This window comes from Miniopterus natalensis, chromosome 20, assembly GCF_054644295.1.
Source record: "Miniopterus natalensis isolate mMinNat1 chromosome 20, mMinNat1.hap1, whole genome shotgun sequence".
NCBI classification, from domain to species: Eukaryota; Metazoa; Chordata; class Mammalia; order Chiroptera; family Miniopteridae; genus Miniopterus; species Miniopterus natalensis.
This window is the reverse complement of record NC_142100.1, coordinates 25854960-25867605: the sequence shown is the minus strand read 5'-3', so window position 1 is coordinate 25867605 and position 12646 is coordinate 25854960.

The window sequence follows — 12646 nt, the reverse complement described above, 5'->3', positions numbered from 1 at the left end:
GACATTGGCAGCAAAGGCCACAGATCAAATATTAGATCCGAGCTCTCAAATAGAAGTGCCTCCCGGAGCCACGCGGCCACCGCGAGCGCAGCCAGCCCGCTGTCAGGAGCATCGGGCCCGCTCCCGCTTTCTCTTCTGCTTTTCCATTCTTTTGCCTTGGTGCAGAGAGATCTTTCTGTTCCATTAAAAATAGAATTGGGTGCAAGCCTGAGGATCGATGGCAACCAAGGCTCGGCGTCGGGTGACAAAAGGGGGAGGTGGGGACTGCGGCTAACAGGAGAGCTCGAGCTCCAGGGGGTGCCCGGGACTGGGCGCCAGCGGCTCGGGCCTACAGGAAGGCGGGGCAGCAGGTCTTCAGATATTTCCAGAGAAGTCGGCAATTCCAGTTTTAATATGAGATCAGCTGCTTTTTATAGACAGGCTCGAATTATTTTTACAAAACCGAGGGTCAGTAAAACACATCTCCGGGCCGAGTTCAGCCCGTGAGTCACGTCTGCAGCCTCTGTGTTTGTTGGGCCTGTCCTCCCATCTGCCCAGGTCTCTGCCCACCCGCCCCCTCCCAGGCTGGCAATTCCAGGTTCCCCTCCCTGTCCCACGCCAGGGAGTCAGTTCCAGGGCCCCGGTTTGCAAACCTGAACCCCTAGTGGTTCCAGAGACCCCGCTAGCCCCCCTGTAGAAGGCAGATAGGATTTTTTCCATACAGGGGTGGGCAAAAGCAGGTTTGCAGCTGGGCGACATTATTGTCATAATCAGAACCTGCGTGTCTTTCTTCCACACACACCTGGAAACGCACTTCTGCCCATCTGCCGGTGTGACGTGGAGAGCCGTGATTTTTGCAGCTGACATTTTCTGTGTTATGATTAACTGAGCAGATATGGCTGCCTGCCCCAGTCCCAGGCACCCCGCTAGGCAATCGCTGTGGTCAGAGCACCGGCCACGGGGACCCAGAGCAGACCGAAGGCTGGCTGAGGATCCAGGGACAGGGCAAGGACAGGACCAGCCCAGGGCCCAGGGCTCAGAAGGGCCGCCCATCCCCCAACCCCCACCACCTCATTTGCTTAATGCCCTGCAGCCTCCGTCTTGAAATTTGTTTAGTTTAGTTTAGTTTTGTTAATCGTCACCAAGAATATTTTCCCCCCCTCCCCTCCCCAGGGTATTTTTTCCATTAGTTTTTAGAGTGGGAGGGAGGGAGGGAGAAACATCGATGTGAGAGACACACATCGATTGGTTGCGCCTCCTGCACACGCCCGGACGGAGCCAGGGATCGAACCCGCAACCCAGGTACGTGCCCTTGACCGGGAATCGAACCCACGACCCTTCGGTGCACAGCCGACCCTCTAACCACTGAACCATACCAGCCATTGCTTGAAATTCTTAATAATGTTTGAACGAGGGGCCCGGCATTTTCATTTTGCACCGGGCCCTGCAAATGAGGCAGCCAGGCCTGGGTAGTGGTCTCAGCTGGAGGCTGGGCCCTGGGGGAGCCTGTCCCCACAGCTGTGCCTCTGGATCTGGGGGAGGGGGCTGAGAGAACCCTAGAACCAGCACTCTGCCCCACTCCCAGGTCCTCACTGTGGGCTTTTCTCAGGCCACCCCCTCCTCTCCCATTCCCCCCCCCCTTCCAAGCGGGTCTCTGAAGCTGAGTTAGCGCCTTAGGCAGCAGCAGATGGGTTTTTCCAAACGGTTGTTCCCGGCAGACTCTGACCCAGAGCGCGTGTGTGGGGGGGAGGCTGTTCATCTGATTTGGGGTCATGGTCAGAGCTGACAGCTCCAGGGGCAGAAACTTGGGGCCTCGAGATGCTGCTCCCCAGCTTCAGAGCCGCAGAAGAGGCTGCAGGGGGGCTCGGTGGGGCCGAGCACCCTCACCTGGGCATCAGGAATGATGGTTCCTCGGCGCCGTTCCGGTATCCATCGCACGGGGGCTGTGCCCACGTTCCCCTCAAGCCCCCAAATCCGCTTTCCTCCCCAAGTCTGGCTGAGACCTTAGGGAGCATCCGTAGCTACTGGGCTCGGAAACACAGCCCTCCTCCTCTTCACCAGGCTGCCTGGTGCCGTTGAGTGGGTGGGGGCCTGCACGCAGGTGCTCAGCTGCGAGATGGAGCCCCCATCGACCCCCCTTTACCCCAGGGGCAGTACTCAGAGGAGTACACGGGCCAGAGGGCATAAGTGAGTAGGTGGAACCAGCTGTAAGGCATTAGGGAGCGGTGGGGACTGTGGTGAAATGGAGACCTCGCTCCCCCTTTAAAGGGGGCGCCAGTTGTTCAATTCTGCCCGCTTTCACCACAAGGAAATGGGTACCAAATGGGGCCCGGTTCCCCAGTTTTTCAAGGGAAGTTGGCCAACCACATTTTGTAATCTCCCAGTTTTAACTGGAGGCATCTCGTTCAAGCTTTTCCAAACACAAGCAGGCCAAACAAAACAAGTCCTTGGGCTTCTCGATTGTGCGCTCCGGTTTATACCCACAATTCAGCTCTGAATTGTCCTCTCGATTCTTATTCTCTTGGATATTTGTTTTTTGTTTTTTTAAAGTATGGACCCTGGCCGGGGAGCTCAGTTGGTGAGAGCGTCGTCCTGATACACCAAGGCTGCAGGTTCCGTCTCCGGTCAGGGCACATACAAAAATCAACCAATGATGCGTGAATAAGTGGAGCAGCAAATCGATGTTTCTCCCCCCCACCCCAGCACATTTATTATCTCCTTCGTTTGAATGACCATCCCACAGAGATTAGCACCTAGATGGATAGATGATAATGCTGACGATGATTATTCTGGTAAAAAAACACACAAAAAAACGGCATTTTCAATGCACCAGCCAGTGAGCACCAAGGACTCTTTTAATCCTCACAAGCTCATGAGGCAGCTATTGCCATTAACCTTATTTTTCTAAAAACAAAATTGAGTAACCTGCAAAAAGTCACACAGCCAAGTGGCAAAGCTGGGACTTGAACCGGCAGCCTGAAGCCCTGAACCCCACCCGGGAGCCCTTCACCAGTGCCCAGGGCTGACTAACAGGCTGCGGTGGGCACCCAACTCCCCGCCCAAATTCTTCGGCACCTTGGTCTTTTCCTTTCCTTTGCAATAAGTCACTAAGGGTCACTCGTTCCAGCCCGAGGAGCTGGGGCCTGCTGAGTCACTCCGGGAAGCTTGGAGGAGCAAGCTCCTCCCTGTTCCTGTTCTTTCCGGGGCCGGGAGGAGCCGTCTGAGTCACCCCAGGGTGGGCCCCACAGCGCCTAAACGGTCACATCCCTGCAGCTCCTACCTGAGATCAGGCATTCAGCAGCGATTACTACGTACCGAGCGCCTACGGCGTCCCGGGCGCTGTGCTAGGCTGCGGGTCGCCACGGGACGTAAGAGGCAGGGGTCACCTACGTTCTAACGGGCCCTGAACCCCAAATGGTGAAAAAGACAAGAGAGCGATTAGGGAGAGGGGCGCTGCTTGCGCCTCGGCGAATGAGCCAGACGGGTTGCACTTGGAGTTACCGTGCGACCCAGCCACCCCACGCCTGGGCATAGACCCCGAAAAATGAAAGCGAGGTCCGAGCAGGAGCCCGCGCATGGATGTTTGTCACAGCAGCCTGACGGCGGGAGCACCCCGAGCGCCCCTCAGCGAGCGGCTGGACAAACCGCGGGCTCGGCCTGTGGAGGGAGCACTGTTCATCCCCCAGGAAAAGGAAGACGCTCTGGCGTGTGCTACAATGTAGACGAACCCCGCAAACATTGTAGCAACGTGAGAGCCAGACGCACAAGGCTACAAACTGTAGGGTGCCTTTTCTGAGATACGCCCCGAATAGGCCCATCTGCAGCCAGAAAGCAGGTGCAAGGCTCGCAGGGCCGGGGCGGGGGCCGGGAAGGGGCTGCTAAGTGGGTGAAAGGTGTCTTTATGGGGTGGTGAGAAAGTTTCGAAACCCCCGGTGGTTGTGCAACATTGTAACTGCGCTAATACCAACCAAAGTGCCCCCTTTGAAGGGACTGATTGCACGGTTATGTGAATTTCACCTCATTTACAAAAGATAAGAGGTAGGAAAATATCGATTCCAGCAAAGAAAGCTTGGACAGGAGCCCAGCTGTGGCGCCTGGGAGGGCGTCTGACTCCCTCCACATGGACTGGAGGGTGTTGGAGGGTATTTGCACCTTTTCAGAAAAGGTGGGAGGGAGAGAGAGAGAGAAACGTGGATGTGACAGACACATCCGTTGGTTGCCTCCCATACTCGCCCCGCCTGGGCCGGGGGATTGAGCCTGCAGGTGCCCTTGGCTGGAATCGAACCCGGGGCCCTTCAGTCCGCAGGCCAATGCTCTAACCGCTGAGCCAAACCGGCCAGGGCGCGTTGGAGGGTTTTGATCGGGGTGTGAGGTGACCGTCCTCTGGCTGCGGTCGGGCCCGGAGAGCCCGCCGGCCCCTCGCTCCCCTTGAGGCGGGGCCTGCGCACGGGGAAAGTCGGCCGCGGAGGGGCGGGGGCGGCCGGGTTTCGTCAGCAGGCTTTCCGCAGGCCTTGCTCAGGATGTCCTGCTGTTATTTATAACTGAAGGGGCCGGGAGCTGAGAGGCTTTGAGAAGCACTTCAAGGAATTTTCTGCTCCGCACGTGGCCAGAAGTGGCCAGTCAGCAGGGACCTGGGGGCAGCAATACAAGCGCCAAATGGACCCGCGGTAGAAGCCCTTCACCCCCTTGGCGCGGGAGCTGGAGCCGCACACCGCACGCCAGGCAGTCGGGGGCCTCCGGGACCCAAGAGCAGACAGCAGTTACGCAACTAAAGCCCGGTCAGCTGCCAGAGGAGAGTTCCCCGACCTTTGGCCCCCGATGATCCAGCTTTTCTGGGTATCCACCTAGAGAAAGGAAGGCTTTTCCCCTAAGGGAGTCGGCTGGAAGCCCGGACCGATTCAAGGTGGCGCTGGTCAAGGACAGGTTTCACCAGAACAGGAAGACGGCTGAGCTGGGGCCATCGTTTGTGCCCGGCTGCCTCTAGGCAGCCTCCCCTGATTTCTCACTACCCCAGCCGGTCTTCTCCATCCTCTGGATTTGACCTGTCGCCGCCTCCCTGGTGCGTGGCCTGCGCTTCGAGCATCCGGGGAACTCCCGAAAGGCGGGGCCCGCACCTCTCCACACCTGGGCCCCGCAGGGTGGGCGTGCTCTGCTCTAACCCTAACCGCCAGAGGAACCTGTGCACCTCCCCGCCTACCCGGAATGTCCCTTCTTATGTCCCAAAGACTCATCGTGGCAGAAACGCAGCCTCTGGAGATACTCCTCCCAAACCTGCTTTTCTCGCAGCCAGGTCGTCTCGGCGACACCCTCGCCGGCTGCTCCAGTCGCCCGGCTGAGCTCACACCTGACTCCTCTCTTTTCTTGTCCCCTGCAGTGCCTCCCGTGGCGAGACCCCTGGGCTGTCAGCTCAGCCTGCTGAGCCAGACCCTCTTTCTCCAACTCCTCCGCCCACGAGGCCCACGGGACCCACGAGGCCCACGAGGCCCACGAGGCCCACGAGGCCCACGAGGCCCACGGGACCCACGAGGCCCACGAGGCCCACGAGGCCCACGAGGCCCACAAGGCCCACAAGGCCCACGAGGCCCACGAGGCCCACGTCTGGCCCGCAGGCAGCATCAGTAATCTCCCAGCCCCCTCCTAGCCATGCCCACAGCAGCCAACGAGAGCTTTCTTTCTTTCTTTTTAAATATATTTTTATTGATTTTGGAGAGAGCGAGGGAGAGAGAAACGTTGATGGGAGAGAGACACATTGCCTGGTTGCCTCCCTCACACGCCCGGACCGGGGCTCAAGCCTGCAACCTACGTGCCCTTGACCAGGAATCGAACCTGCGACCCTTCAGTGCTCGGGCCGGCGCTCGACCTCCTGAGCCACGCCGGCCGCGCGAGAGCTTGCTTTCTTTCTTACCCAGGCTTTCTTCCCTGGAACAGTTTTAGACACACAGGAAAACTGCAGAGGGTGAAAGGGTTCCCGTACCCTGTCCCCAGTCCCCCTGCCGGTCACATCTTTCATTAACATGGTCCCTCTGCCCAGCATCAGCACATTATTATTAAGCCTATACGTTATTTGGATTTTCCTGGCGGTCCCCGCGATGTCCTCCTTCTGTCCCGGGAGCCCGTCCAGGACACCTCACTACCTTCGGCCATCCTGCCTCCTCTGGGCTGTGACGGTCCTGGGACTTCCCTTGTTCTCGGTGACTCGGACCGGGCGGGGACGTGGTAGTTTGTCCTGCTGGAACTTGACGTTCTTCTCGTGACTGGGGTTGTGGGTTATGGGAAAGAAGGCCACTGGGACACAGTGCCGTTCTCATCAGGTCACGTCAGAGGGACACGCTGCCAGTGTGACTTGTCACCGTCGATGCTGACCCGGGTCACGGCTGGGGCGTGTCTCTCAGGTGACGTCCCTCCTCCCCCACTCTCATACCGTCCTGTCTTGGGGCAGGGAGGCCTCCGCGCACAGCCCAGGCCCGGGGATCAGGGAATCTTCCGGAACCCTGGAGCCGTGGGTCAACACCTCTCACTCCTCCGCTCAAACCCCGTGACAGCTTCTCCTGCCCTTGGGATACAGCTGACCACCTGGCCCTGGCCGGTGTTCTCGGTGGTTAGAGCGTCTGTCTGTCCACCAAAGGGCCTCAGGTTCAATTCTCAGTTAAGAGCACATACCTGGGTTTCAGGTTCGATCCCCGCCCCCGGTCTGGGCACGTGCTGGAGGTAACCAGTCGATGTGTCTCTCTCGAATCAACGTTTATCTCTCCTCCCCCTGCCCCCTTCCACTCTCTCTAAAAAACAAAACAAACAAACAAAAAAAAGATGGAAAAAATATCCTCAGGTAAGGATTAACAAAAATATAAATAAAAAATAAATTAATTAAAAATCATCCTCAAGCTTGAAAATGCTTACAAGGAATCGAGGGCTATGAAAGCAACACAGCAGATCTGAGAAAGGACCAAACAGACTTTCTGGATAATTAGCGAGTCCTCGGGAGAATGATGCCGAATGCAACGGGAGACGACCGAGGTCACAGCAGCAAGGAGCCAGGACAAGGGGCCTCCAGGGGCGTTGCCTTGGCCATCCCTGCGGGGGCTCCCGCAGAGGCGGAGAGCAGGGCGCAGGGGCCCAGGAGGAGCGGGGCCGGGATTGCCCAGGGCTGGCGCAGGCCTCGGCCTGCAGGCCCGGGAGGCCCAGGAGGCTCCGGGAAGCTGCGCCTGCCCCTCCCTCGCCCTGGGCTGCCTGGATGGGAAGTCCCCCCCCTTCTCGGGCGATCGGGGCTGGAGAGCCTGGCAGCTCTGTGCCCTCTCCTGCCAGGTGTCCCTCACCCGCCGTTCAGCCCTTGTCCTCTGGCCGGGCCTCCCTGGCTATCGGTGAGGCTTAAACTAGACGGGCGGGCGGGCGAGGAAAGCCGCCCAGACACGGCGCTGGGTGCAGCCCAGCCTGCAGCCCAGAATTTGCCCCTCGGGGAACAGGAATATCTAAACCTGTTTAGCAGTTTTTCTTGGAACAAAGGGAAACATTTCATACCCAGAAAATCCACCCAGCTCCCCTTCCAGCCAGAGAGAAGGAGGGAAGGGGGTGAGAGAGTTTGCTTGTCATCAGGGGACCACCCACCACGCAGACCAGGCCACGATCCCCGCCCCCCGCCCCCAGCGTGATTTTCTGGAAATATAGGGTGTCCCCAAAAGTGTATACACACACTTTGGATAATTATAAAGGCCGTGCTTATTAAAATACATTTCCTTTTCAAAATGGAGCTACCAGCTGTTACGGTGTGTATATATTTTGGGGGGATGCCCTGTATAAGGAATGCCTTCTTTTCTTGCAGCAAAGGCCCTGAGATAGGAATTAGCCCCATTTTCCAGATGGGAAAATGGAGGCCCAAGAAGCAAAGTCATTCGCTCTTCCTGTCAGTGGCCAGAACCCAAGGTCTCTGGTTCCCCAGACCAGGCTGCTTTCCTCGCCTGCCGCCGGGAACCAGGGGCCTGCCGGATATGAAGCGTGTTGCCAGACTCTGTAGGGGACGGTTGTCTGGTTTTCCTGACCCCAGGAGTTTACAGTTAACTGGCAAGGACAGAGCAAACCCCGGTGGAGAGGTTCCAGGCAGTTTACAGAAGAGAATTCAGAGGGGTCGGCAGAGAGCACACGGAAGCCGTGGGCCCTGATGAAGTCACCTCACGCTTTAGTGAGTTCCACAGGCATTGCTTTTTTTAAAAAAAATAGACGTTTTTATTGATTTCAGAGAGAGAAACATCAATGATGAGAGTCATTGATCGACTGCCTCTTGCAAGCCCCCTACAGGGGATCAAGCCTGAAGCCCAGGCTTGTGCCCTGACCGGAAATCGAACCTGCAACCTCCTGGTTCATAGGTCAACGCTCAACCGCTGAGCCACGCCGGCTGGGCACAGACGTCGTATTTTTTTATAAACTGAAGGCAAGACCCTCCCCTGGCCAAACGATGACCCCTGTCTTTATTGGGGTGTTCTGGGACCGAACCCGAGGTCCCCCAGGACGGATAACACGCTTACACTGTGCATGAGCCTTGGACAAGTTACGAACAGTGAAAGAAGCCGGACACCAAAAGCACAATATTGTGTGACTCCACTCGTGTGAAATACGGACCCGGCAGATTCACAGAGGGGGGCAGGATGGGAGCTGCCCAGGGCTGGGGGCGGGGGCGGGAGCTGTTCAACGGGGACAGAGTTTCAGTTCGGGGCTGATGCAAATGTCCTGGGGACAGATGGTGGTGCTGGTTGCCCAACCACACGATTGTCCTTCATGCCACTGAACTGCCGGTTTCATCGCGGTGAACGTGGTACATTCTCTGTGATGTGTATTTTACCAGGATACAGAAATATTTTGCAAAGCGGTCGGTGGCTGCGGTGGTTCTCTGGGCCTCCAAGCGGAGACGGAAGAGTTTTGAGTGATCGGATGCCATCTGGGCTTTTCGGTTTTTTGTTTGTTTTGTATGTTCTTTGTTACCAAAAAAAAATCCACCAAAAATAATACTAAATATGCTGTGTATCCATATGTTAAAGAACAGAAACGGTCGGGAGAAATACCCCCCTAGTGGCCCGGGAGACAGGATGGGGGACCGAGCGAGGTGGTCAGAGGGGATCCTAGGCTGTGGCCTGTTTCTTTCTGAAGGAGGCTGGTGGTGCAGGCTGAAGAACAGCCCCCCCGAAAACCCACACCCCGATCCCCAGCACCTGCCGACGAGGCCTCCTGCAGAGAAGGGGCCCGGCAGGTGGGACTCGGTCAGGGATCCTGAGATGGGAGCCGCCTGGGTTGCCCAGGTGGCCGTGTGTCCTTATAAGAGGGAGGCGGGGGCTCGAATCGGGGGCCGTGTGGCGGTGGAGTGGAGCTCGGAGGGGTGTGCGTGGCAGATGGAAGGGGGCCGCCAGCTCAGGAGTGCCCAGGCCTCTAGAAGCTTCCGGAAGGAACCGGTCCTGCCAACACCCTCCCTTGAGGACTCCTCGACTCCTGATGTCCGGATGGTAAGAGGAAAATCTTGTTTAAGCTGGTGGTGGCCCGTTAACTTGGGAAACACATACGGATGGATTCATATGTCACACGGGCAGTTAAAGGAAAAGTGAGCCCTGGCCGGCAGCTCAGTGGTTAGAGCGTCAGCCCCAGCACCGCAGGGTGCGGGGTGGGTTCAATTCCCGGTCAAGGGCAGGTACCCGGGTTGCGGGTTTGATGCCTGGCCCTGTCAGGGTGCGTGCAGGGGGCGGCCCATCGGTGCGTCTCTCTCACGTCGGTGTTTCTCTCTCTCTCTCCCTCCCTCCCTCCCGGCCTCCCACTCTCTCTGAAAATCGAGGGGAAAAAATATCCTCGGGGGAGGGTAAAGAACAACAAGAAAAGAAAACATTACAAAAATGATGAAACTGAAAGACGGAGGGGGCAGATTGGGGGGGATCAGATAAGGCGGCCCCTCCTGAAAGAAGAGAGAGCCAGGAGGGCTTCTGGAAATCGCAGCCAGGAGCCGGGGTCAGGAAGTGGGGGGCGGCCGAGGGTGAGATGATGTCAGGCCCCAGCCTGTGCGGAGCCCCCTCCAGCGAGCGAGACCCGGGGGGGGGGAGTGAGCAAAATCAACTCCCGTCCCCGCTCTTTCTGAGAGGAGGAGACGTGCAGAATTTCACAGTGATGACAACGTCCCAGATTTAGCGCCTGAGTTAACACCTTCTGCCGAAAAGGATCTTCATTAAAAAAAAAAAAAAGCTGCATTGAATTAAAAAAAAAACACAAACCACACACACACCACTCAAGCTATTTTCAGCGCTAAGAGAGGAAACGTTACCTTGGGGGGGGGGGTGTTTGCCGAGCGCTGTGGGAATTACCTGGGGGTCACACACTATTAAGGAGTCGTATTAATAAAAAGCCGACGTATCTTCTTTATCGACATGATTTCAAGATGACAGGTGCTGCGGGAGCCAAACATGGTCCCTGGAGCCTGGGCGGGTGGCAGGGCGGAGGCGAGCTCAGCTGCTCGCGCACACGCCGAACGACACTCCGGGGAGCAGACACGGGCTCTGTGTCACCCCTTTCTTTGCCGTTTGGAGAATCACATCACCCAGCTAGGAAATGAAAGATGCAAATTACTTCTAGAACTAAAACACACGGGACGGCCGGGGCCCTGCCGGTGTCTTTTCAGAACACGCCTTGGGAAGGTTTCAGTTTCTCCCTAGAGCGCGGGCAGGTGGAAGTCCTGCCTCTGGTCTTAACCGACGCCTAAGTCAAGTCCGACGTCATCGCCGCCGCTCAGATGTCAGGTTTTTCCCTAATCTCGCCAGGGCTTGGAAGCGACATTGAGCGCTGAATTCATTTCTTGGTTCGTGAACTTCATTTTCTTGAAGGTGCCGGGCCTATTCTTTCTAAGCCCGGGACAAACCGTCGGTGGCTGCGGGGTCGGGGCAAAACCAGGCCCCGATGTTGAAGGGCCTCTTACGGAAGGCCTGTGGGTGATGAAAACCGAGCTCTGGGGTTTGAAAGCACCTGGGGTTCCCTCGAGGGCCGGCCTGTGCAGTTCCTCTTTAGCGACAAGCATGTTACGTGGGAAAGGGATGGGCTGATGAACCGAAGACAAAAAATAGCTTCATCCCCTCTCGTTTTCACTGGGGCTGGGGGGAGACCGGTCAAAACAGAACTGGTTCTGGTGGGAGATACAAAAAAGCAAAGCGAACATTTCAGAAACCCTCTTCCTGAAAATCACTAGTGAGAGGAAAATTTTAGCAACACCCGAGTAGGGAGTTTCAAGGACATCGGGCGGCCCGGCCGGTGTGGCTCAGTAGGTCGCCGGGTTCAAGTCCGGGTCAGGGCACATGTGGGAGGCGGGACCGATGTTTCTCTCTCGCTCTTAAAATCAATGAAATAAAAAATAAAGGGTACCGGGCTGTGAAAATTTGTGTTCCTCTGATTCGTGGCATAGGACCCCACAATTATTTACTCACAGCGGGTTCACTCAGTGTATAAACTCGGGGTTTAGGAAGTTTGTTTTTGGGGGGTGACCATCCTGGTCTTTGGGGGGTGAACATCCTGAACTGATGTTCAATACAATTTCTTCCCCCCAAGGCCGTCAGCAGCTGCTAAAAGGAATCTACATCAGTTTTCTTTTGGTTAAAAAACAAAACCAAAAAATTCTTAATGCACAAGCATCGTTGTAAACTTAACTCAAATAAAAGAAAAAATTTTACCTATGGTTGTGTCCACCAACATACAGACTGGTTAAACTCTCTCGTTTTCTGTACGCCTGAGACAGTTTATTAAACCTCCCCGTGAGAGCAAAAGATTTTTTTTTTTTTAAATATATCTTTATTGATTTCAGAGAGAGGAAGGGAGAGTGAGAGAGAGAGAGAAACATCAACGATGAGAGAGCCATTGATCGGCTGCAGCCCGCAACCCGGGCATGTGCCCTGACCGGGAATCGAACCCTAATCGCCTGGATTCTAGGTCGACGCTCAACCGCTGAGCCACGCCCAGCCGGGCGAGCAAAAGATTTTTAAAAATCCCAAAACTGAGGGAGCCGAATCTTCAACGGAAATAATCAAGCTTTCTGCACCTTCCGCCTTTATATCAACCTTAACTATAATTTCTAAACCACTGCTCTCTGTTTTCATAGCTCCTCTCACTCTCCAAAGCAGGGCCTGTGACGAAAACGATTTTTTTTTTTCTTCTTGATGACTGGTGCTTAGGTAACGTTGGGCATTTAGGTGTTAGCCGATGACCGGGGACAAGGGCGGTGGCAATGTGAGGCTGTGCGTCCTGAGAGGGGCCCACCCAGACCTGCCCACTCAGCCTGTGCTGTGGCTGCCTCGTCAGCGGGTCCACACGTGTCCTCCCGGCTCTTCAAACTGGAAATCATTGGTGAAGAATCCTCCTACCTGCATCAGGGAGAAAGAATGCTGATCTCAAGGCTGCAGGGTTTTAAGGTTCAGCTGCGTGTGTGTGAAGGGTAGAGGTATTTTTTTTTTTTTTCTGGAGGGTGCTTTCCAAACAGTTCCCGGGGTTGTGTAACAGGAGATTCATTTCTGGGGTAACAAAGCTCCCATTGAGAGAGCAGCCCCGGCTCGGGCGTCTGCTGCCCTTGATCTGCCGGAGCAGAGCCTCAGTTCACCCCCCACCGACGTCACACGCAGACGGAGGTGCGCGGGGAAGCTCGGGCGCGGTCTGGGGCAGGCAG